Source organism: Harpia harpyja, chromosome 12 (genome assembly GCF_026419915.1).
Source record: "Harpia harpyja isolate bHarHar1 chromosome 12, bHarHar1 primary haplotype, whole genome shotgun sequence".
NCBI lineage: Eukaryota > Metazoa > Chordata > Aves > Accipitriformes > Accipitridae > Harpia > Harpia harpyja.
Window position 1 is genome coordinate 808796 of NC_068951.1, and position 22841 is coordinate 831636.

Genomic DNA, 22841 nt, shown 5'->3' on the forward strand with positions numbered 1-22841 from the left:
TCCTGTCCCTTTTAACTGGCACAAACAGTGATGTAGATGATACCCTAAGAAATAACAGAGCTAGTTTTCTACTTTTTTTAATGAACTTGAAATATCCAGGAAAAATAAACGATTTATTTGGTTGCTCCCCTCCCGCCCAGCACGATGCCAGAGGGTGCAGCACGGACCAGCACCTCCTCTTACAAAGCCCACGGGTGCCCCCATCCCCTCCCTGCTCTTCCTGAGCTGCTGTGGGTGACACTCACCCCTGGTTCACCCACAGTGGGAACAGCAGGATGCGAACACGGGTGCGGCAGAGGGTCCCTTTGCTCCTAACGAAGCTCCGGGCTGCAGCCCTGGGACCTTGCCCCTGTGCCCTGAGATGCTGCCAGAGGCTCCGGCCCCTGGGATACGCCAGCTGCTCTGGGCCTTTCAACAGCTGCTATTAGCACTCTTCTTCCTTTTTTTTCCTTCCTTTTTTTTTTTTTTTTGTCCCTTTCTTGTTTTATTTTTTTTCTTTTTTCACACCTTCATACTACAAGGCTGACATTTGCTAATAGCAGCAAGTTTGTGATAGAAGCAGTGGAAGTCTGGAACGAAATTCTGTGACTGGTACAGCCTAGCAGGGTAAAATGTAATCCTATTAGCAAAATGAAAATACTGTACGCCAGGGAGAGATGGAAGAAGATAAGAAGGGATGATTGTGCTTGTAAAGGACAAAAAAAATATGTACACAAATTCCTTCAAAACTAAATGAAAATTGGCTGGATTTGTAAACAATCTTAATGTCCAGAAAATTGCTCATCTGACTCATCTTGCCCAGATATCTCATTACATTTGGTGACCTCTGCTTTCGCAGCATGGTTTTGTTGCTATTTATCTGCATAGAGCACTGGTGCCGATTGGAAATGACGTTTCAAAAAATGATGCATTTACTTCTGAGCCATGGCAGGGCTGTGGAATGGGGAGTCGTGCGATCCCACTGTCTGAGGATCTGTTTGTCCGTTCCAGCCCTGCTGATAAATTCTGAATCTCATCAATAACGAGATATTTTGGAGGCATAGAGGTCCCTGAGTGCCTACAAAACCTGGGAGGGCGGAAAAAGCCATTAAAGAGGAACGAGAAGTCTTGCTCTCCTGAAAATCTCCAGCCTTTCACTGAGAAGGACAAACGTCCTGGGCTGAAGCACTCGGCTGGGATCAGTAGAAATCCCACAGAGCGATATGCAGTTACGAACTGTTTGCTGGGTCTCTGAAGTTAGGACCCATGTCTGGATGGCGGGTGGTGACCTCCCCGAGGCCGGGGAAGCTCTCGTTGCACTGGATGGGAATAACTGGCATTACAGTTTCCTTCCCTGATTTTTTTTCCCCACCTTTAAACACCTAAAATCTCTGTTAGCTACAGTTTTACCTAAAGCCATCCCATGAACAGCCATTGCTGCTTGTGCAAACAGGTGGAGCAGAGGGTGAAACAGCTACAGCTCTGAGGGAGGTTAAGTGGGCTGGGATTTCAGCTGGAGCATTTTATTGCTTTTGATAGTGACAATTCCTCTCTTCTCTCTTTTCTCTCTCTTCTCTTCTCTTTTCTCTTCTCTTCTCTCCATTGTACTGCACAAACACAGGTGCAATGGGTGGTGGATGCACCACAGAAGTAGCTACAGTTTTGCTTCTCACAAAAACCAATGTGACTACTTAATGACATAGCTAGTCCATAAACACAATCCATTAGGATCCCATTATAAGATGAACATTGCAGATTTAGTAGACAGTATAAATGTGCATTTTCTTTGTAGTAATGTGTTATTATGTACCCTTCAGCCATTCTAAAGAGCTTAAAGTATAATGGTTTTGATCAGGTACCATGCAGAAGTAGTAGAGTGCCTTGCAAAATTAAGGATTTCTGTTGCCTTAGAGAAAATCAATGTTATGCACTAAGAAATACAATTTGGACAATCCTTTTGGGTGGGAAGGATCCATTCTCTCTCTTAAAGGGAGGAAACTCGTAGGACTGAATAGCTTATTATAAAATGCAGACCCATAGTTATCAGAATTAAGAAGATTTTAAGTTGCTTGTTTTTTTAAAAAATGAATAAAATTCTATACTAAGCATATAATGCTCTGTGCAATTGTATGGATTATTGAGAAAACCAAGAAAGCATATAAATCTGCAAAAATTTCTGGAAAGCAACCATTGAATGCATCATTTTCCCAATTTCCTGACTTACCTTTCTCCAGTCAGAGGTAATGAATCACCCTGTGAGATGTGTGCTCAGAGCAGATGCAATAGTGAATCCTGCAGCAAGTTGGTCACTGAGAAGTGATAATTGCAACTTAGTGAAACCTGAGCTGAGGGCGAAGGTGGACAGAAGGTGCAGCAAGTAACTTTAATTTCAAATGATTGCTGTACTAATAGGGACTGTGGCATAGGGGACAACTGAACATACAGAAATTAGGACATTCAGTTCTGAAAGAAAAACCTTAGTTGCATGAGCTAAAAGGGTTAATTTGAGTAGAGAAGTGTCCTCTGTGTGACCAGCAGCTAGAAGCAGAAAGCAGCAGTTTTATTTTCAGCCATTACTGCTGTTCATATCCCATAGCATGCAGTAAAAGAAAAAAAAAAACCCACCATAGAATATGTTATTCATTATGACTAATAAGTCTAGTCCAGTAAAACAAAAAAATCCATTCCACCACCCAGAATTTATGGTGATGTCAGTCATTAATCCTGCCCTGGGACTGTAACAACGTACCGGTCTGGTATATTGTTTTCACAGGCTAAGAATGAAAACACTATCATTAACTGATTTTAACAAATGTTCACAAATTGCAAGACTTGTTTGTTGTATGTTGAGCCAGAGAATTTAAAAGGTGCTTAGATCCAGTGGTGTGTGTCATTAAATTCAGTTTTATTATATCCACTTGGATACTCTTTATTGTGTGTTTTATGCATTCATAATACAGGAAGAGTCTAAGTGATAATGCTGACCAAAAAAAGTGGTTTTCCGTATAGTTTTTGCAGTTGTCCTGTGCACTGACTTCCCATCGGCTGGGGTGGCAGAGCAGGGTTTCTCTGCTGGGTGCAGGGAAGGGTGAAGACGCCCCGACTCCATCGCAGGGACCGGACAGTGTTGAGGGTGGACGACAGCGGGCTGGAAACCCTCCTCAATAAGAACACCAGGCAAATTTCCAAACATGCTTCCTAGGCGCTAACAGAAATTTTCCAATTTTGTGGTACAAGTTCAGCGCACTGGTTGAAAACCCTGCAGGTTTGGAGTCGTGCGAGGGGAGCTCCTGCGGCCGCGGGGACCAGGCAGAGCCGTGCCGAGCCCCGGCACGGGAGCTGCGGTGCTGCTGGATGCGGTCTGCACGGCTCCGAGCCGAGCGCCATCCGGGTGAAGCCCCCTGCCCGGTGCGGTGCGATGCTCGGTGCTCTGGCTGCCGCGGGCTGTGCCGATTCAGGCACGGTGCTTTTCTGCACGATAGAAACGTGGTGATGGCGAGTGCTGCGTGGGGCAGCTGGAGCATTTCAGCGCTTGAAAACCCAGCCGTCCCCGCGTCCTCGCCACGCTGTGCTGAGCTGCGTGCCAGTGACCTGGCTTTGGGTGTGCTCGCTCTCCTGCCATAGCTTTAGTTTCTGCTGGGGAGCTGCTGGCAGCGGGCAGGGGACGGTGCAGCCGGTTGTCGGTGTGGCCGAGCCCCGGGCAGGCTGCGGCGGCAGACACGGTGCTCCGGGCAGCATCTTCCACTGGTGGAGGTCGGCGTCGGTCCCATGGCTTCCCCGCGTTCCCCTGGGCACTTTTCTTGGAGAACCAATTTTGGGTGAAGTGAACAAACAGTGGCTCTGTAATTACCATGAAATAAATAGGTGCAAGCAGATCTTGAGAAGATGGAAGGTTGTACTCAGCATCAAATAGGAATACATTTTTGTGGATTAGTCAAGGTTCATGGAAGTCAAACAGGGTAAAAGTCAGTAGGAAGGAGATTTGAGGTCATCCTAGGGTTTGGGGGGGGGGGGGGGGGGGGGGGGCTGTGCGTGAAGCTGTTTGCTCCTCATACGCAGTGCAGAATGACTTACCAAAGGCTGAACAGGTTTTTTCAGCTTTTTTAAACTTTTTTTTCAAGTTTGTTCTTCGGTGGTTTTTTGGGGTTTGGTTTTCTTCCCCACTGGAAAGTCTGAACTGAAAAATTAAGATATCTTTCTTTCCTCTTTTCCATGTGATTCCTAAAGACATTGCAGTGAATTGTAGTGAATTTTTCAGTTACTTGTAGGTGACTATTTTGTGCGCATGTGTGTCTGCTTGCAAGTTGTGTGTTTTGAAGCTCTGCTGTCAGAAACTCACTTTCCCCCCAAGCATGCGGTCCCCCTTGATGCACAGAGTATCTTCACAGTAATATGTACAGGCAATTCAAATTAATGGTAATACAAGTTATGCATGCACATGAAGGAAAAAGGATCTTGAGAGCAAGATGACCACAGCTGATCAGTTGTTGAATAACTGATGAACAACACAACCTTTGAATAACCCAGTACTGATGTTGTGGCTGTTTATGTGTTTTCCACTTACCTTCAGAAAGATCCTCTGGCATCTTGTAACATGCGGTGTGACCCCACATTTCTCTCACGCAAGGACTGCAGAGAGCGCTCTGATTTATACAGGTTACAGTCACCATGGGCGGCTTTAATTTCTGCTCTCTCTGCTCCTTCAAAACCGGTGCAACACAGAAAGAACCACTTTGATGCAAAGTAAAAATGCAAATAGCATTCACAAGGAGGGGAGCAAACCTTGAAACTCTGGGCCTTGATGTCTGGGCTGCCGTCTCCATCTTCTTCTTTCCCGCTGTTACTTTCTTATGAGCTATTTCTTCAAAAGTGACTTTGCTCGCTTGGCAAGTTTTCCCCAAGTTCTCTATGTAGAATAATAATGCACTTCTTGGGGGTAACCTGTCACATAACTGCAGCAGCTCCCTCAGCCAATTCCATTATGATTGCGCTGCCTGCCAGCTGCCCTGCTGAACCCTCGATTCCAGAAGTGACTGACCGTCCCTCGCCGTGCTGTTCATCCCAACTGCAGGAAATGCAGCTGCACAGATTTCTCCTTCCCCCCCCCCCGAATAGAAATACTCAACAAACACCCCCCCCCCCCCACCGCCAGCAGCCTGCCCGCAGAGCCGTCTGCGCCCACGGGACGTTGCTCTGGTCCTTTGGCAGTCGCAGCCCCGGTTCTGCCCACTCGACACTGCGCGTGGAGATAGACTTGGTCACTGGGATGCATCTGGGTTAGAAAGAAAACAGTCCTCTCCAACACAGAGACATTTTCAGAGGTTCGAAGGAGGCCTGGCTGGGGCTCTGCTTTCAGAAATAATTACATTTTCATGCCTCAGGTTCTTGGGTGAGGCTGGGACCAGAAGTGTCAGGGTCTAGCGAAAGAGGCTGTTCTTCTACAGCAACATGAAAAATAGAAGACATGGCCAGAAATCACATGAAACCTGAGGACCCAAAGCTTATTGCAGGTGCAGCACATGATCCTAAACATCGCTGCCGTTGCCTGCAGCCCTGCGGTGCAGAGCTTACCTGCAGTACCAATGGCACTGAGGAGGGGTGGGGGCGGAAGGTCAGAAGGAGGGAAGAGCAGAAATCAGCACAGCATCCTCAAAAGGGTCAGAGTCGGCTCTACGTTAGCCAAGTACCAAAAAATTTAAACTCCATTTAAATTAATTAAGCAGTCAGCAGCCTGCCAAAATAGAACTGGGATGGAAGTGGGAACAACACGGTGAAAAGTGAAGAACTGCTGGTGCAAATACCTGCAGCTGAGAGCAGCGGGGGTATTTATGTCTCTGGGTCCCACCCTGCTCCCCGCTGGCTGCCAGCAAACCGGGGGACAGCCTGGGCAGGCTCTAACTTTGAAAAGGAATAATTGAAAATTCCGAGACTCTTTTCTAACATGTTGCCTTTCCTTCTGAGGTAAGTTGATGTGTATGATGTTACGTAATTTTTAATGGCTTGTTGGGGGGGGGTTGACCCCCTGAGCTAGTCAGGGGACTGGTGCTGTGCAAGGGTGAAGCTTTCCAGCTTCTTACGGATTTCTCTACGCCTGTAGCAGTAGAACTGGGTCCTGTAAGCAGAGACCTGTGCTTTGTGTTGGCTTTCCTTGGCAGCATGGATCCTCAGGTGTTATTTTGCTTCTAGTTAGATCAGAGATCCCAGCTGAGGCTCTACAGACTGGAGCACTACATTCCCACTGCGTTACTGATTTCTGAAGAAAACTCCTCAGAATAACATAAAGTGCTTTTCCCCCTCCCCTTTTTTCTCAGGCGATGTGTCTAGTCTGTTCTTACTGTTAGAGTTGTGTTCTCAAACGTAAAGCCACACAAGTCCAACTTTTCTGGTTATTTCTTGGTTTCAGAGTTGAAGTTCATTAGCATTTTGTGCCAATGGAGACCAATTACCATGTTCCCCTCTCCTAAGGGCTTCCATCCCAGGTCATGTTTGCCGGTTTTGTTAGAATGAGCATTTGGGGCACAAAAGCACAGTAATGCCAGTTTCTTCCTGAATTGTTGGCACTTGTGCAGTTTCAAAGAGAACAACTGTTGGCAAGGGCCAGTCCTCTGTATTCTCATACCAGGAGTTTGCAGCCTATTTATAAACTTACTGGTGGGGATGTGGGGGTTGAATTTCTCAGGGGTATTGAATTCCTAGCTGGTTTCTTAGTGCTGGCCACACACAGTCCACAAAAGCAAGTTTTTCTCCCAGACCAGCTCTTTGAGTTTGGTGTTGCTGCAGGGTTCAGCCAGTGTGGGGTTTTTTGTTCTGACAACCGAAGAATTCAGTGCAGGGTTCACTCGTGTTCTCTGCATGGACTTCAGAGTTCGGTGGCTGGTATCCAGGGAGGCAAATGCCTGTGTTGCAGCCTCCTGTTGATGGCAGGTCAGTGGTTTAGAGCTAAGTCGAGAGACTGAAGTGGTCAAGAACCGTCTTAGCCCCGGATCCTGCACGTTGCGTTGGGTTAGGGAGGGGGCTTCCGAGCAGGGTGGGTGCTTTATGGTGTGCCTTGACGTGGGGTTCAGCCATCTGCCTGGAAGAAGAAATCCTTGCAGCAGTCACTTTCAGTGCTTCTGGTGATGGTGTCCAAAGCATCCATGTTTCTGTGGTGGAGCTAATCTGCATCCACAGCCCTCGCAATGCTGTGGGGGTCTTTTTTACCCTAATAGCCTTAAACAAGTTAATATTATTCAGTGCCTATTGCCAGTACACTTTTTCTTTTCTTTCTTATAGCAGACTATGACTTAATTTTTCCATTTATGCCAAGTTAAAAAATAATCTTTAAAACGGTCTTGGCTTTTCTTCAGCTAGTAAGCAAGGCCCTTGGAGGGAGAAGAAGATAGGCCCCATTCATTAGCTTTGAAAAGAGACCTTTTCACACATTTTGCATTTGCTGCTATTCTATTTCTAGCAGTCTTACTGCAAATAACTTTCTGCAAGACTGCTTTGCTGTGGCAAAACCATATCGATTTATGTGGAAGAGTCCCTATGGTAGGGAAGGCTGTAGAAACTAACCTTTTCAGTGAGCAATAGTTGTTGCTTGGTTGTTCCCCCCCCCCCCCCCCCCCCCCATCTTCTAAGTCTAAATGTTTGTTTCCTTTGATTGTGTGAATTTGCACTCAAATCCACCAATTCCTCATGCACCCTCAAAAGTTCCAAAAGACTATTACCTTGGTCCTCATCTGTTTAAAAAATAAATAAATACTATAAGAGCAGTAGAACTAAATCATACTGGGTAATAGAAACTTGGTTTATTCTTCTCAGTGTGATGTATACATATACGACACAGTGTGTGGCCGGATGTTGAATTCAGTCCTTTCCTTCAGTTTTTATCCCAGCAAATTTGCTGTTGTGGGATTTTATCCATACTTTTGTTCCAGGCATTTTTGTCACTTGTACAATTAGAATCAAAGTAAAATAGATCTGGGTTTCTATTAGCATCATCCCTACCAAAGGTGTACAGAGCAATTTATAGTAATGTATATCATATACTTTGCGTACAGTAATTAAGTCTTCACTTGGATAAACAAATGCCATAAGCTATGCCAGTGGATGTCAGTGTCATCCGGATGAGCAAGGCTGGCTGACCCACGCTCTGTCCCTGGCTGGGACGAGGGGCTGTCCCCCTCCCCGGTGCACGTGGGCACCCACGCGCCGTCGGCGAGCCAGTGCGACCGGGAAGAGAAGGAGCAGGAGAGCGGTTGTCCTTTATGCCAGGAGAGATCTCAAAATCCAAATGTTGTTATAGGGAGACCGTCTCTGATAGCAGCCTGCAGTGTTTTACAGACGTTTGAGTGTTCTTCCCTTTGAACTAAGCTGCGATTTGTCTTTGTAGATGTCTCTAATACATTAATACAAATGGTGTAAGTAGTAGAAATGCATTATAACGCTGCGCGATGTTGCTCTTGGTAATTCTCCTCCTTCAGCAAGCGAACACTTCCTTGCTCATTTGTATTCATTGTTTTGATGCTTAACTTGAAAAATGTGTATTATACAACTGGCTGAAATCCATGACGAATAAAAGAAAAGAACCCAAGGGGATAATAAGCATCTCGGCACTGCTGTGATGTCTCATGCTGCTAACATCAAAGCAGCCAAAGACATTACTGCTGTGCTGGAGAGGACAGGGTGCGTACCACGGAGCTTCATCTTGCCAAGTGGATCGGAGCCTGCGCTGCCGGGGAGGCAGGGGGAACGCTGCCTGGGCTTCTGCTCCTCTCACGGGGCTGGTCCTTCCCTTCCCGGCTGTCGCTGCGGTTGGGTCACGGCGCTGAGCTCGCTTCTGCGCGCACGCAGCCCCGGACAGTGCCGGCTGCTGTGACATGGAGATGGGCTGGAGGGCTGTGTGTATGTATGGGGGTGTATATATGTATGTATGTGTATATATATATATATATACACACACACACACACACCCCCCTTCATGTATGGCACCCACCCTGGAGTTTCAGTATGGCATGCGTGCTGTGTAGGGGAGCTCAAATTGTGAACTACTTCTGGAAAAAACAGACCCATCAAGTGATGGTGAAATTCTCAACAGTTCTGTTTCATACAAAACCTTGCTTTTTGTGAAACAGCAAGCATTCCTCCATCCTCAAGTGGTGAGAGCTGTAGAGATGTATACCTGCCAGACATGTAATCCATCACCTAGTTGGAAGTAGAAATCAAGGTGGTTTTGAGCAGAAAATGCAGGTTTTGCCCCTTTGTGTTTCCAGCATGTTATATCTTGTTGCTGCAGTTTAACAGGTAGTTTCATAAGCTGTAGCACCTGTGAAACCTGGTTTCCTACAGAATTGTCTCAAGGCTGAGCTGATGTGTCTTTGATGTTTAAAAAGAGTTGAGCCCGTTCCTCGCGGATTTTAATAAAGGATTTCTGAACTGTCCAGCCACTTACTGGCATGAAACTTGCAGGAACTTCGCATCTTTGCCATCCCAGCCCCTTGCCGAAATCAGCCCAGGAGAAGTAAACTCACATGGATACACGCAGGAGATGCACGTGTACATGGAGAGATCTCATGAGCTTTGTTTCTGTACCAAATTGGACTAAAAATAAACACTGAAGTGGGTCAGGCTGCAGCAGAAAATAGAGTCTTCGGCAGGTTCCTCTGCGTAATTTAATTTGTTTGGGTGTTTGTGCTAGCTGCTCTTTCATCCTTTGCCCTTCTGGAGTAAACATCTTCCTCTCTGAAAAAGTCCCCTCTAAAAGCCACGGGCCACCTGAGCTGAGGAGGAGCTGGGCTGGGTCTCCATGCTTTCCTCCATCCCTCTTGTTTTCTTTTAGCTCTTCCCATCTACCACTGCTTCTTACACTCACTTCCCCGTAGCCGGAGATGAGGAGCTTCGAGGGAAGGTCGGGAGCAGGCGTATGCCGGTCCCCCCGCAGTTTGGTGGAGCGGTGCTGCCGAGGCTCTCGCCCCGCTCGCCGCGGCTCGCTGGGGCTCCTTCTCCCTCCCGGTTGGTTGGACGCAGCTGCCCATGCCCTTGAAACGCGAGGAAACTTTCAGGTTCTTTTGTTAGTTCTGAAGGCGAAGGGTAAGCGGGAATTTTGCATCACCACTGCATTTAAGAAGGACTGCAGAAACAACTGGGGATTGGCGAGAAAGGGCAGGAGTGCACTTGAAGGTGGTGCGGCAAGAGAGACCGAGAGGGGCTGGAGGAAAAGAGGGTGGGCAGGGGGACATCACAGCACTCACTAAAAATACTCTAAAGCTAATAAACACTCTCCTGAACTCCTTTAATCTCATGTCCTTTTAGTTAATCTTTCATCTCTCCAGCACATCTCTTGCCACATACTCTGAAGCCTCTCTTCTGAGAGCACAGCACCCACGGGCCAGGCTCGGGATCCCGCCTGGGGGAGAGTTCTCCTCTCACTGCTGAAGATGTCAGCAGCACTTCAGGTAAGGCTTGATGCGCAGGGCTGGCTGGTCAGGAGGGTTTTCTAGGAGGAAATCGAATGGTTTGGGGTATTTAAAGTAAGAGCTGTAGTGTTTGGAACAAGGCCTCTGGTAGGTGCTGGGCTCAGCTTCTCTTCTGCTGCGACTTTCCCACCCAAGGGCCGTGCAGCTGCGCTGGGCTGCTGCATGCTGCAATCCTACATAGACATGGCTTTGCAAAGAAGGTCTTTAGGCAGGACCTGGGTGAGCCTGTGAAACGGCAATGTCCGAGTTAGCACTCTGCACCCTGTGTTGAGCTCCTGACTCAGCTGAGCCTTCCCTGGCAGGACAGGGCAGGAGAGCAACCTGCACTTCCCTCCGTGGGTTGAAAATGCGAGGTGCTAAGGAAGTTGGTTTTACAATGAGAACCAGCGGCTAAAAAGTAAAGCCAGAAAATCAAAGGAGAGTGAAGGCAGTCCTATTTTTTTTTTTTTTTAAATGTCTTTTTATAGCAGATGCAATAATCAGGTGCGGTGCAGCTGAGCAGAGCGGTGATGGGTTCTGCGGCTCCTGCGGTCTCACCCTGAGACCTGCTGTCTCCCAGGCAGTCACGCTCCAGCGAAGCACATCTGCTTGGGCTCATCCCAGCAGGACCTAGTTATGTCCCGTGTCATGTTTGACACCGCTCTCCTGCCCATTCAGTCTTGCAGTAGTCGCTGGGAGTTAATTGTCTGCTCCGAGGTGATTTGGGCTTCAGTGCTCTCAATGAGCGATTCCCTTTGAAGTGTCTGATGCTAAAGGGAAGGGTTTGGTTATTCCATATATAGTTGTCTTTAGTGACCCCATCCAAATTCTGCCTTGTGATCAAGACTCTGGAATCCTGTAAATAGTTTTGAGCTATTACCATCGTGGATTTTTACTGTGTAGGCGTACCTGTAAAAATCATTAATATTCAAATAACTTTGCTAAATAAGCCACTATGCCAGAGTAGTTATTTATTACTGTTTATGATGACAGACTTATCTTACTGATTTCTCCAACACATTTCTCCAGAGGAAATTAGATACAGTACTTAGTTTAAGCTGTGCATGGAGAAAATGTTTCTATAAATACTTAACAACTCATCTGGAGAGATGACAACTATTGGTATGTCCTTCACAATGTCACGTTGGTCATTAAGTCTGGTTTAAAATTCAGTTGTTTATTTTCTCCAGGAGAAAGGTAACCTGGTGGTTTTAAAGTGGGGAAAGAGAGTATATGCAGAAAAATCAGTCTTGAACTCTGAAACCTTGAATCTAAGGGCTTTTTGCTTCCCCCCCCCCCCCTTCCGATAGAATCACTCAGGAATAAATCACCAGGCAGCTTTTAAGGCTTTCTGTTTGCATACATGGCACTAGAGGGCGAAGTGATTGTGCCAGCCAAAGCGTGCATGCCACCAGTTCAGTGGTGAAAGCAACTGTCAGTGCCCAGTGATGGCACTTGGCTGCATCCCTTGCGCTGCTCCGGGCAGAGGGTTTGCGCCGGCAGCCGCAGCACCGTCCCTTCCCTTGGGACAGCATGTGGCTGGGAGCAGCTCAGGAGGAACGCAGCACAGCGTTTCCCTTGGGATTTCAGCACCTTTCTAGGAGGAACTTAACAACAGATGACACAGGGAAATTTCAATTCAATTACGTGGAAGTTTCACTTGAGAAACAAGATGAGGCGCTGCATGAAATACATTAAAATAAGCAAATGATTTGTCTAAGTCTCAGATTTTGCCAGTTAAAAAAACCTACCATAGTTTCCAGCAGGCCTGAGAAACTGAAGCAGCTGGCAAAATAATGAAAAACGTTCCTATAGGCTTCTGCCTAAATTGCAGGAGGAATGTAGGGAAATTGCATCCTGATTTACTTGAAATAACACAAGAGGAGCTGCAATGGATGAGTTAGATTGGGGAGAAACCTTTGCACTCCTACATAAGCACGCAGAACTGCTTATTTCCAGTGCTAGCCCCTGTTTGACTCCTCAGTTCTATTGCCGATACTGTTTCAGGCATGAAAGCGACCCAGGGTCACCCAGTTAATCTATTTGCAAATAACTGATGATTCAGAAGTAGATTCGGGTACCAGCGGGTACCTGGATGACTGGTGGGGGCCGCCAGCCCACGTCGGCCAGCCGTGCCTGCCGGCGAGCCGACGGGTCCTTCTGCGGGTGTTTGCACTTGCAGAGTGTATGGGTGCTGTTCACGGCTGCTCAGCGGGATGGCCGATGGAGCAGCCAGGAGCCGTCCCCACGGAGGTGAGTGGGGCAGGAGCGGCCGTGTCGCTGGTTGGGTCACCCACTGCAACAGAGCAAAACAGCCGGAGGTGAGCAAAAGCACTCCTCGTAGACCATTTTGATTTACTTATTTGAGTATCTTTCCTATTGATTTGTAAAGACTCAAATATGAACATTGTTTTGCTGCTGACTCTGAGGTAATGGGGTTTTTTCGGCAGTTAACTTATTATACAACCTCAAATGTCAAGAAATGCACCTACCAGCCCGTCTCTGCGTTAATAACTCTATTACCAGCTCTAGCTAGTTTCAGAATAAACTCTAAAATTACGGCTAAACAAATAAATTGCATCTAGCTGCAGAAGTCAAATGAGCTAATCCCTCCTCGTGCTTGGAAAAATGTTTTCTCTATAGCTTTTCTGACATGTCAGGTTATTTTTAGCCATAATTAAAATCCTAACATACAATGTCATGGAATCCATTCTATTAACTGATGTGCCAGCACTTTTTTTTATTAAATAGACTATAAAAAGTTTTTAATTTTTAGTATTTGGAGCCTTCAAGGAGAAAGCGCCCCTAACATTGATGCCTGATGACAGTTAGTCAATGAATTCAGAAAAAACCCCAGTGGTGGTTCTGTCTGTCTCCCAGCTCTTGCTAGCACTAAATTACAGAATTAATAGGCTTTTAGAAGAGAGTGACACATAGTTACTGGGGAAAAGACAATTAAATGTGGAAAGCCACTTTTCTCACCGCATTTAATTTTAACTGGAGGCTTTGAGACTCAATAAATCTTTTTCTTATTTCATTCTCACATTTTCCACAGGTATTCAAGTCTTTAAGGAAAGTACCTGATATAAGTGACTTAATTTTTCCTTCCCCTGTATCCTTTGCTTTCCTCAAGTCTTCCCCCACCCCCACTAAAAAGGCGAGGTGCTTTCTGGTGGCCAACGTTTTGTTTTCTTTGGGATTGCTGGTACGAAAGTGGCTCAGGTGTTGTGAAAATACAGTGGGATAGGAGTCCCAGTCCCTTCTGGGACTTTTCTGGCAAATCCAACTAGGGGAAAAAGAGCAGACGGGGCTGTTTGCCCATGGGAATATCTCGGGGCAGCGGGACCGGGGCGCGGGGGTCCATGGCGGACGAGTGCAGGGTCTCCTCCGACACGGGGCCGCGGCGAGGGGACAGCGGAGACGCCGGTGCGCAGCCTTTGCCAGCTCCGGCCGAGCCGCTTCCCAAGAGGCTTCACCTCCCGCCGGCTCAGCCCCTCGCTGCGGGGACGGCGCGGTGGCCGCTGTTCCTGCTCCTCTTGGGCAGGTACCGTTGTGTTCGTCCTCTCCTGCAACACGTGCTCCTGGCCACTGCAGGCTTTGGCAGAAATGATCTCAGCTTTCTCACTGATTTGTTGTTTTTTTGTTTTTTGTTTTTTTTTAAGAAAACAACAGCATCATGAAAAAGCAGAATTTTTTGGCAGCTTTGGAAACAGATTCAGAAAACCTTTTTTTATGGCATTGGGACTAGGAGTGAGTGACCTTTTTTGGTCAAAATATTTCAGTTCATTATTGAAATGCTTCAGCTTGCTGTTCTCCGATGAAAGATTTTTTTGAAATCTTACCCAAAATGATTCATCATTGCAGAAAACCCTTTAGTTGTGTTTTTCTTAACCCCACCCCCCAACCATAAAATTACAATTCAGTCTGACCCAAAATATTTCATTTGCCCCAGTATGGGCAAACCTTTTTTGGTTTTGTTTTTTTATTTTATTTTAATACACTGACATTTTAGTCCTCTGTAAGCAGTGGGGTTTGGTGTTATTTGAAGATAGAGAGTAAGAGGATACTCTGAAAAAGCAAACCTTTGTAGCCTTTCCTTGGAGCTCCCCATGTCCCCGCTGCCCAGCGCCTCTTTCCCCACTGCACCATGCCGCTCGCCCTGGACACTGCAGCCGACTGTGGTGAAGCTGTGCTGCCTTTCCACCCGAGCCTTTTCTTGCTTTTGTTGTTTCCTTGCTTTAAATCCTACTTATCCCAGTTTCCTCACACGAGCATCTGGTTTGCTCACCTGCAGGTCTGTCAAGCATTGTTGTCTGTCTAAATGACAGCAAGAAGTATATGATATAACCTTCTTTCTTAATTAAAAAGAAAGCATGAAGCCAAATTTTTGATTCCTGAGCCTTATCTGAAATGACAGCAAATCGGTTCATGTTTAGTACAAAACCAAACAGATCTTAGCCCAAGATTATATGTATCATATTTGGACTATTGGGTTAATTGTCTCTAGGTGGTGCTCTGGTTGACTTCCATGAGCAAATGCCTAATTTCCTACAAGATCTTCAGAAAGAAATAGTAATTTTCAGGAATGTGGGGTTATACAGCACCAACTGATTACTTTTTGCTGTAAGAGAGACCTATGTACAGTACCATAAAATGTCTAAAATACAGACATCTCTGTCCGCTCCTGTAAGCAACTGTCGTCAGTGATATTAGAAGTATGGACAGATGCTCAAACACTAAATCTGGACAGGGATCCCAACTTAGTTGAAAGTAATAAATAAGGTACCTGCACCAAAAAGCAGAGGTGCCAATTTAGTGCTAGAAATGTTCAGGTTCTAGAGAATCTCTCAAACGTATGGATCTCTAAATTCACACCAGATGCTGCCCGCTGCTGCCTTGCTTGAGGATTTCACTGTCTCTCACTTGTGGGATTTTTGTGTTTTTTAACAGCCCAGACAAATGAGAGTAGATGGAAGAAGGCTGTCCTGGTTCTTTTTTGAGGACAGGAGAAAGGGTGAGTTTAGCAAAAAGCCATCAGTCATAGCAGAGAGTTTTGGTTTCCTCAGCGACACTTGGATGAGGTCCTGAGCATTGCCCAAGGTCACACCAAGACTCTGTGACAGCCATAAAATTAGCCCGTCTGCTGCCACCAGTCCTGTTAAACGCCAGAGGTGGGAGAAATGTTCATTCCAAGAGCTGGGGTCAATTAGCCTGCCTTTAAACTAGTGGTATTGAATAGAACTTTAAATTTGGTTTAAAAACATTTGTTTTAAGAAATAACTAAGAATGGATTTATGCAGCCTAAATAGGCTGCACTCTCTTGCTGTTTAGATGAAAACAGTAATGATTCAGCATTTCCCAAACACGTGATTGCTCTCTTTGTAGGCTTTATTAGGACAGCCTATTTAAAAAGCCTCTTGGAAAGCTGTTGGCGCAGCATACTGGTAAATCTCTTAACTTGCCAAAATTTGTTCAATATCAAGTTCACTAGGTATTTTGACCTTGAGTGGAAGCACCAAGAGACCTAGTGTTACTGCTTCTACTGGTTAGTATGGAATAGTCAAAGACAAAGCCATTACATTGGGGAACATTAGTAGTGAGGCAGTCACACCTCCTCGTCTTGGGGCATCGTGGTCCCCCTTGATCAGATACGGTCAGGCTGAAGTCTGTGAACAGTCCGAGGGGTGGCAGAGCCCGGCATGGAGAGGGTTAATGGAAATACCCTGACATTTAGCGGTTTGAACAGAAGTTCATTCTGATGGAAGCTTCAGTAGGGGTAGCAGGACACTGGGAGATGGGAGAGCTTTAAATCCTTTCCCCCTCCTAGTCCTTTCTGACGTGCCTCCACCTTGGTCCTGGCAGGACCCTCACAGGCCATGGTCATCTTCCATCTTCCTCAGTTCCCTGCCACTGCAAGCTCCTGCCCGGATCTGATTTTAGAGCAGCTTCCCTTGCAGCGCAGAGGCAGCAAAGTTAAGGTTGGGTGACACTTACGTCTCCCTCCCGACTGGCTTCCTATCACGTGGATGGTTAGGTGTCTCTGTACGGAGGGATGGAGCCCATTACCCTGCCGAAGGAGCCGTGTCTCTCTGACTGTAGGGACTGGGGTGACGAATTTCAACCCGACACTTAACTTCCCGACGGCAGCACCACGCCGAGACGTGTCCTGGCCATACACCCGTCGCTGCTTCCCACTTAACTGGCTGACGAACGCCCTGGCCTCGGCGACCGGCAGGAACGGTGATGGATGTGTCGTTGGGCTCTCCAGCTGCAGCCTGACGGGGTCTAGCGCGGCGTGCCCTGCCCGCGGCTGCAGCATGCTCCTCTGCTCTCCTCGCGCAGCAGCAGCCCGATGTCCCCGTCTGCTGCGCACTACTCGTGCTCTCCGCTGTATTATAATCAATTCCATTATGATATTGTCAACGAGAGCGAAATGAACTTGCAGTAGCTTAAAGCAAGATAGGTTAATTAAAAAACCTTGATCAAAGCGCCATAAACCACATAAAAGGTTCCATCTTTTAATTATTTTCAAATGGTCTCTCAGGCAGTGAGGCCAAAAAAAAGACCCTGTTCCCAGGGCCCGGGAGCTGTGAAAATTATTGTGTCATCACATCGGATTCAGTTATCACTTGCTATGCAAACGAGAAAAAGGCAAAGTTCGGGACAGACCCGCTTTTTAAGGATGAAAAGGAGGAATTGGCGGTGACTGCTTTGCATGTCTGCCGAGCATGCACAGATCCTGCACCACAGGCTCCGGCCCATCTGCCGTGTGAAGTGGCTCCGATGCTGCTTGCCCCAAAAGCTGTGACTTGCTGGGTGTGTTCCTGACAGTCGGAGGACTTTGAACAGCATCGAGCTTGCTTGGTACCAATGGTCCTCCTTTGTGCAGCCGCACGCCAGCGAGTCAACACCATCTGATATGACAGGAGCTGGAGGAGGACAGTTTCAGACGAGCTCTCATGAGTAGGCGCAGACTAGCAGCAACGGATTCTGCTACCAAACAGTAGAGACCGAGGACAGATCTGAGAGCGTGAGTTGTGCACTTGCTCTGAGATCCAGCAGTATTGCCACGAGGATAATTCCTAGTCTGGGGTTTTAGCAGATGTTCGTATCAGTCATATAACAAAGGAGAGACAACGTGGTCTTGAAGTGTTTCTTCCAAGCGCCGGCCCGTGCGCTGATATGCATGCGGCACCATTCAGCAGGTTGGCAGCAGAAGTAAGGACAGCTCTCGGGTCGACTCATTCTGCTGGCTCTTCCTAAACCCTGTGAATAATTTACAAGACATTGTATCGGGAAAATTGTAAAAATAATGCCCAAGTGGATGAAAATTGACAGTGGGAGAGAAAAAGGAAGGTGCAGCCTGCATAAGAGGAGAGCTTTCCAGCAGCACCCACTGATGTTCAGGTTCCTTGCCAAAGCCCTGACGTCATTGCTGGGGCACCGTCATGCCTCGGCGTGAGGTGCTGACAGCAGTGATCCGTGCATGCGCTCCCGCTGCTTGTGGATGAGCACTGTGCCTTGTGGCTTTTATTGTGGTTTTCTTCATCACCTCCACCACGGGGCTGCTGTTCCACAGAGCAGCAAGTCCCTGGGCCACTCAGTCCTTCAGCTCCATCTGCAGCGTCTGCTTTCAGCCAAAGCAGTCTCTCTCTGATTCTTGGGACCACGTCAACTGGCAATACCCATGGTTTTATACTGAGTCATCTTATTTCTGCCCTGTAAAATCTATTGTGTCTGATTCGAGCATATGGCAATAAGGAAAGATTGAAAGAATGTTAGCCTTTAGAGGAGTGGGCTGAGACGGCTGTGGTGAGTGTCTGAAAGTGCAGAAACTGCTTTTACCGTGATCAAGAGAACAATACGCTCCCCATTTATGCAGTGTCTGGAACAAGGAATAAAGGTCTTGGACTGTGGTGAGAGAGGTTCAGGTTAGGCATCAGCAGGGAGGCTGGTGAATTGCTGGCAGAGATTACTTCTGCAGGTAATCTCCAGCCTCAACAGTCTCTAAAGACGGTTTGGACAAGCCTTTGCCAGCAGTGACAACAGGAACAGTTTGGCCCTTCCTTGGAACAGGGAAGGGACTAAATAACTCCTCAAAGTCCCTTCTGGCTCTCTGTTTCTGCACTGAGACAACTACCGCTTGTGTACTCTCCACCCAGGGCTGCGAACAGCCCTGCAGTACAGGATAACTTCTGTTTGCTTGCTGTAGGTGCAAATGGGTTGGGTGAAGGGCTGGGTTCACCAAGACCCCGCTGAGCAATCAGGGTCAAAGCAGGGAGCTGTACAGAACCTCCCAAGCTGAAGAGCAGGAGCTGTGCTGCCTGGGGCGTGCTCCAGCTGAGCTGGGCTTGGCAGTCTGTCATCGCTTCAAGCTGCGAATCTCACACTTTGGGAATAAGGTTTCAGGACCTGTTGGATGTTTGGTTCTCGCAAACACTTTCTGCTGTTGGATTGAAATTGAACTGGTCAGCTCTCCCAGCAGCCGACACTTCCTAAGCTCCCTTTTTGACCTAAAACAACTTGCCATGCTTCACAAACCACGTAATTCAGCAGTGAAGTGTGACTCCCTCTGGGGCACGATGCACGTATTTACTGCAGTGAAGGCATTTAAGTCAGAGGATATGGAACCGTTTATCCAAGGAAGATGTCAGTGGGAATTTTAGGTTACAAATTATAATTATGCAGCCTGTAGTAGGGTAGATGGGAGATGCAAATTCAAGTCTTCCCAAATGTAGCGTGGTGTCCTGGGTGACCACAGGTATTGAAGGTGGCAGTGCAGAAACATACTGTAGTGAGCGTAGCAAAGATGCTTCCTACTCCCCACCTCCTCATACGTGAAATGGGACCAGAGTAGCGTGCGCTTCCTTCTGCCGTTTGGCTTTTGTACCTCTTTATGCTGTAAGAAGCTTGTATTTACTACACATTATAGACTTAGAAAATGACAGGCCTGTAATACTAACTGAAGGCAGTTAAATGGTAGTATGAATACAAATAAATAGCATTACCAGTGCAACACTGGGATAGTCTGGGCTGCCTTGAGCAGGGTACTGCAACTGCAAAGACTTTCTTTTTTTCCTGTTGATTTTGGATGTCATGCAGTTGTTGTTTCTATGCTATCATTTTAGCCCCTGTGATGTGATTTTTGGAATACAATGGTTTCTTGCGTAATGGCCTTTCATCACAGGTTTGAACCCAGCAATACTCCTTTTCTAGCCTACAGAGTTTTATTGTGAGAGGGGAAAGAAGTGCCCAGAGAAAAGAGCAGCACTCTCATGCAGCTAATAAAACCAGGGTGTGAAAAACATTCTGTCTTCCTTTCCCACCCGACAACGATGGACTCCAACAAGTAGACTGCAGTACCAGGGAAATGTGGGAGGTGTTAACAAATGATTTTTGCACCACCTCCGTTTGCTTCAGAAAAAAGCTGACTGTATATCCACTGCACAAAAGAGAAGAACGAGGCGTCCCCAGGGAGAGGCTGGCTGTGAACACGGTGACCCCGAGCTGGAGCAGTGGCTGCTGGGGGGTGCAGGTGAAAGCCCTGGGGGGGCCCGGGGGCATTGCAGCCCTGGGGGGGGGCAGTTGGGGGCATTGCAGCCCTCCTCTGAGCACACCCACCGCTGTACAGCTGAACTGCATTTTTGAGCTGTTGAATCCTGTGTTCTGCATGTGAGAAAGGGAGGTTGTTCGCTGCATCCAGCCGTGTACTGACTTCAAGTGGACCTTTGGGCTCTCTCTGTTAATTAATTGATTTGATGAGAAGTCAGATTAGTTACTAAGCATGCATGCCTCAAAAGCCAAGTTACAGAGCAGCCTGCGAATCTCTCTGTGGTGCTGGGCCAGCCACTCGGCCAACACAGCCAGTGCTGGTCTTCATCTCCCTCATGCTCCAACACACACTCGTGCCCTTTTCCCTTGTGTTTCTTTCCTATCTGATCTTGTTCTGTGGGCTGCACTCTGCCAGCGCTGAAGAGGACAGCTTTTTCCACCTCAAATACAAATCTGCGCAGCCCACTCACCTATCAGTTTCAGTATGATCTTTATTACAGCGACGTCAAAACGCAGCATCCTCTGGAAAAAGGAGGAGAGCTAAAGGGGGGAGAAAATGTAACAAAAGCACTGGCAAGCAGAAGTCGTGGTTAGCCCCTTCCTGGAAAAATAATCTGCCCAAACGTGTGCTTAGCACTTAAATACAGTAGCACGCAGCAGGAGCAGCTAAGGCTTTGTGCACAACATAATCTTATCATGGACTATTTGAATAAGAAGCACAGCTTCATGCTTTTCCTCTTCTATAGAAGAGATTTATTATGAAAAGCAGGTCGCTGCTTCAGAGCACATATGAAAACAGTTGGCTTCATAACCTTGGGAAAAAAAGATAAATAAAGAAATCTCATGAGACACATGTGAGAACCTAGGAAGTATTAAAACATATGTTGGAACATATTGATCCCTGAAAGCCTCCTGCAGCAGATATGAATCTTTTTCATTTCCAGCCACACTGATACTTTAATGAGGACAGTGTGTGCCTCTCACCTGTATAAATCATTTATGCAGATTTTTGCAAAGCTCCCAACATGGAGCTGTGCCTCAGCCAGTTGGAGAAGCACGGTGCCATATGTTTCAGCTTAGGTGGATCAAACTGGAGGTTGGCGGGGGCTCTGCTCAGAGCAGAGCTGCAGCCTGCGAGCGAGCTCCCCGGGGTCTGAGGACTGCTGCCTTTTGGCATGTCAGAGGGACACCCGGGGACCTGTTATTGTGTTTGACCTGCAGATCAGCGTCCCTCTTTCTATTGCTTGTCCAACCCATGATTTTGAGTGCTGCTTGCTTATGCGAGCAGCAAAGCATCCACCACGTAGGATGAGCAGCCGTGGCAAATCCCAAGTGTGTTGCGTGGACCGGTGCGTTCTGTGCGTCGTCTCCCAACGGTACAGCAGTAATTTGGTTGAGAAAATGCTGGAATGAAAAAACAGAGCAACTTTCTTTAACTGTGTTTGTGTCCCTGTTATTTTCAATTCAGCAGCCAACTAGCTAAGCGTCTTCCTGCATGAATCGCTGAGGGTATGATTAAGTTTTAAGTGGTATCAGAAAAACTACGTTTAGAAACAGTAGAACCAGCTATTCTAGCGAAAAAGATCTCGGACACGTTTGCCCGATGCGTGAAGAGATCCCGGTGTGTCAGAGCGGAGGGCTGGAGCTTGGTGTGGCTGCGCACTGGGCTTTCTCCGGGTGCGCTGGTGAACCCGTCTCAAGCCATCGTGGGCTTCTCGCGGGCAGCGGGGACCTTGGTCCGGCTGTGGGCACCGCCGGCCGCTCGCTCCAGGTACCCGCACGTGCTCCCTGCCCGTGCCTTTGTGCCCGCACCGCTGTCAGCCACCTCGTCCCACCTCCCTGCTCCCGGTAACGTGTTGCTCGGTGTGAGCAGAGTGCCTGAACTTGACCCTTTTATTCCTACTTCAAATACACCAGATTTTTCCTTCTTCTCCCCCAAAAGTGTATTTGCAATAAACACAGCACAGGCCTAGGAGGACGAAAAGCTGAATCACAGCTATGAAAATATTTGGCTGTATTTTAAACAGGAATCACAGCAGGTACAACAGCAGCCATCTACCGTTGATGCACTTCAGGTGTATCAAAAGACATTTTTTTCCACTGTTGAGTTATTGTTAATTATTCTTAAAAAAAAGTGCTACCGTGCAACATTAATTCAGGAGAAGAAACTGTAAGTTCCTTGCTATTCTCTAAGGCTTGTTTTCACAATGAATTAATGGGAGTTAATTTAGTACTGCACAACAAACAGTACCACTGAAAGAATACAAACTAGGTGTTGCTTCCTAACTTCTTCCTCCCTCTTGTTAGAGCCCTTCTTTGTTCTTTATTCTGTGTGGTACAAAAGGTCTTAGTCTGGCAGATAGTAAATTTGCTGAAAAAGCAGAAATCAGGAAAAAATACTGCATGATTCCCTCCTCTTGTGAATATTAACACTTTGGTACAGATACACTGCTCTCCCAGTGGAAAAAGAATGGTAAAAAACAGGCTCTAATTCTTTGTAGTATGTTAATATTAGTATTCGCAAACAGTATTTGTGTTGTTCTGTCTATGTAGCATGTCCTTCGTCCAAGATTGATTCAAGTTTTACGGAGCAAGCACCGCTTCAGCCCACAGGTGGCACCTTGACTTGTCAATTTTTTCCTCTAAAAATGCAAGAGTTTTTAGTCCTTGCTGAGATGGAAAACTAAAATAACCAATTTGGAAAATGTCTTGAATTTTGGAGAGGCTTTTTATAATTTATTCAAACTCAGCTTGAAAAAGAGAAATGGTTTTACCCCAGAAGTATCAAAAAACCCATAGTGTTAGCATGCCCATTGTGTAGGAAAATCTTCAAATCCCCAAAAGCTGGAAGTCGAGGTCACCTGTGCTAACGAA

At 46.9% G+C, this 22841-nt stretch overlaps 1 long non-coding RNA gene across 3 annotated transcripts in view; it reads left to right on the forward strand.

Moving 5' to 3' along the window:
• The window catches only part of LOC128149472 (uncharacterized), a 94081-nt gene that overhangs the window by 51413 nt on the left and 19827 nt on the right, over window positions 1-22841 (forward strand). The window contains exon 1 of one of the 3 annotated variants that reach the window (XR_008237645.1): window positions 10146-10415. The exons of the other annotated variants lie outside the window; for them this stretch is intronic. This is a non-coding gene — a long non-coding RNA (uncharacterized LOC128149472). Of the gene's footprint in view, window positions 1-10145; window positions 10416-22841 lie in introns of those variants that run through there. 3 annotated transcript variants of the gene reach the window in all.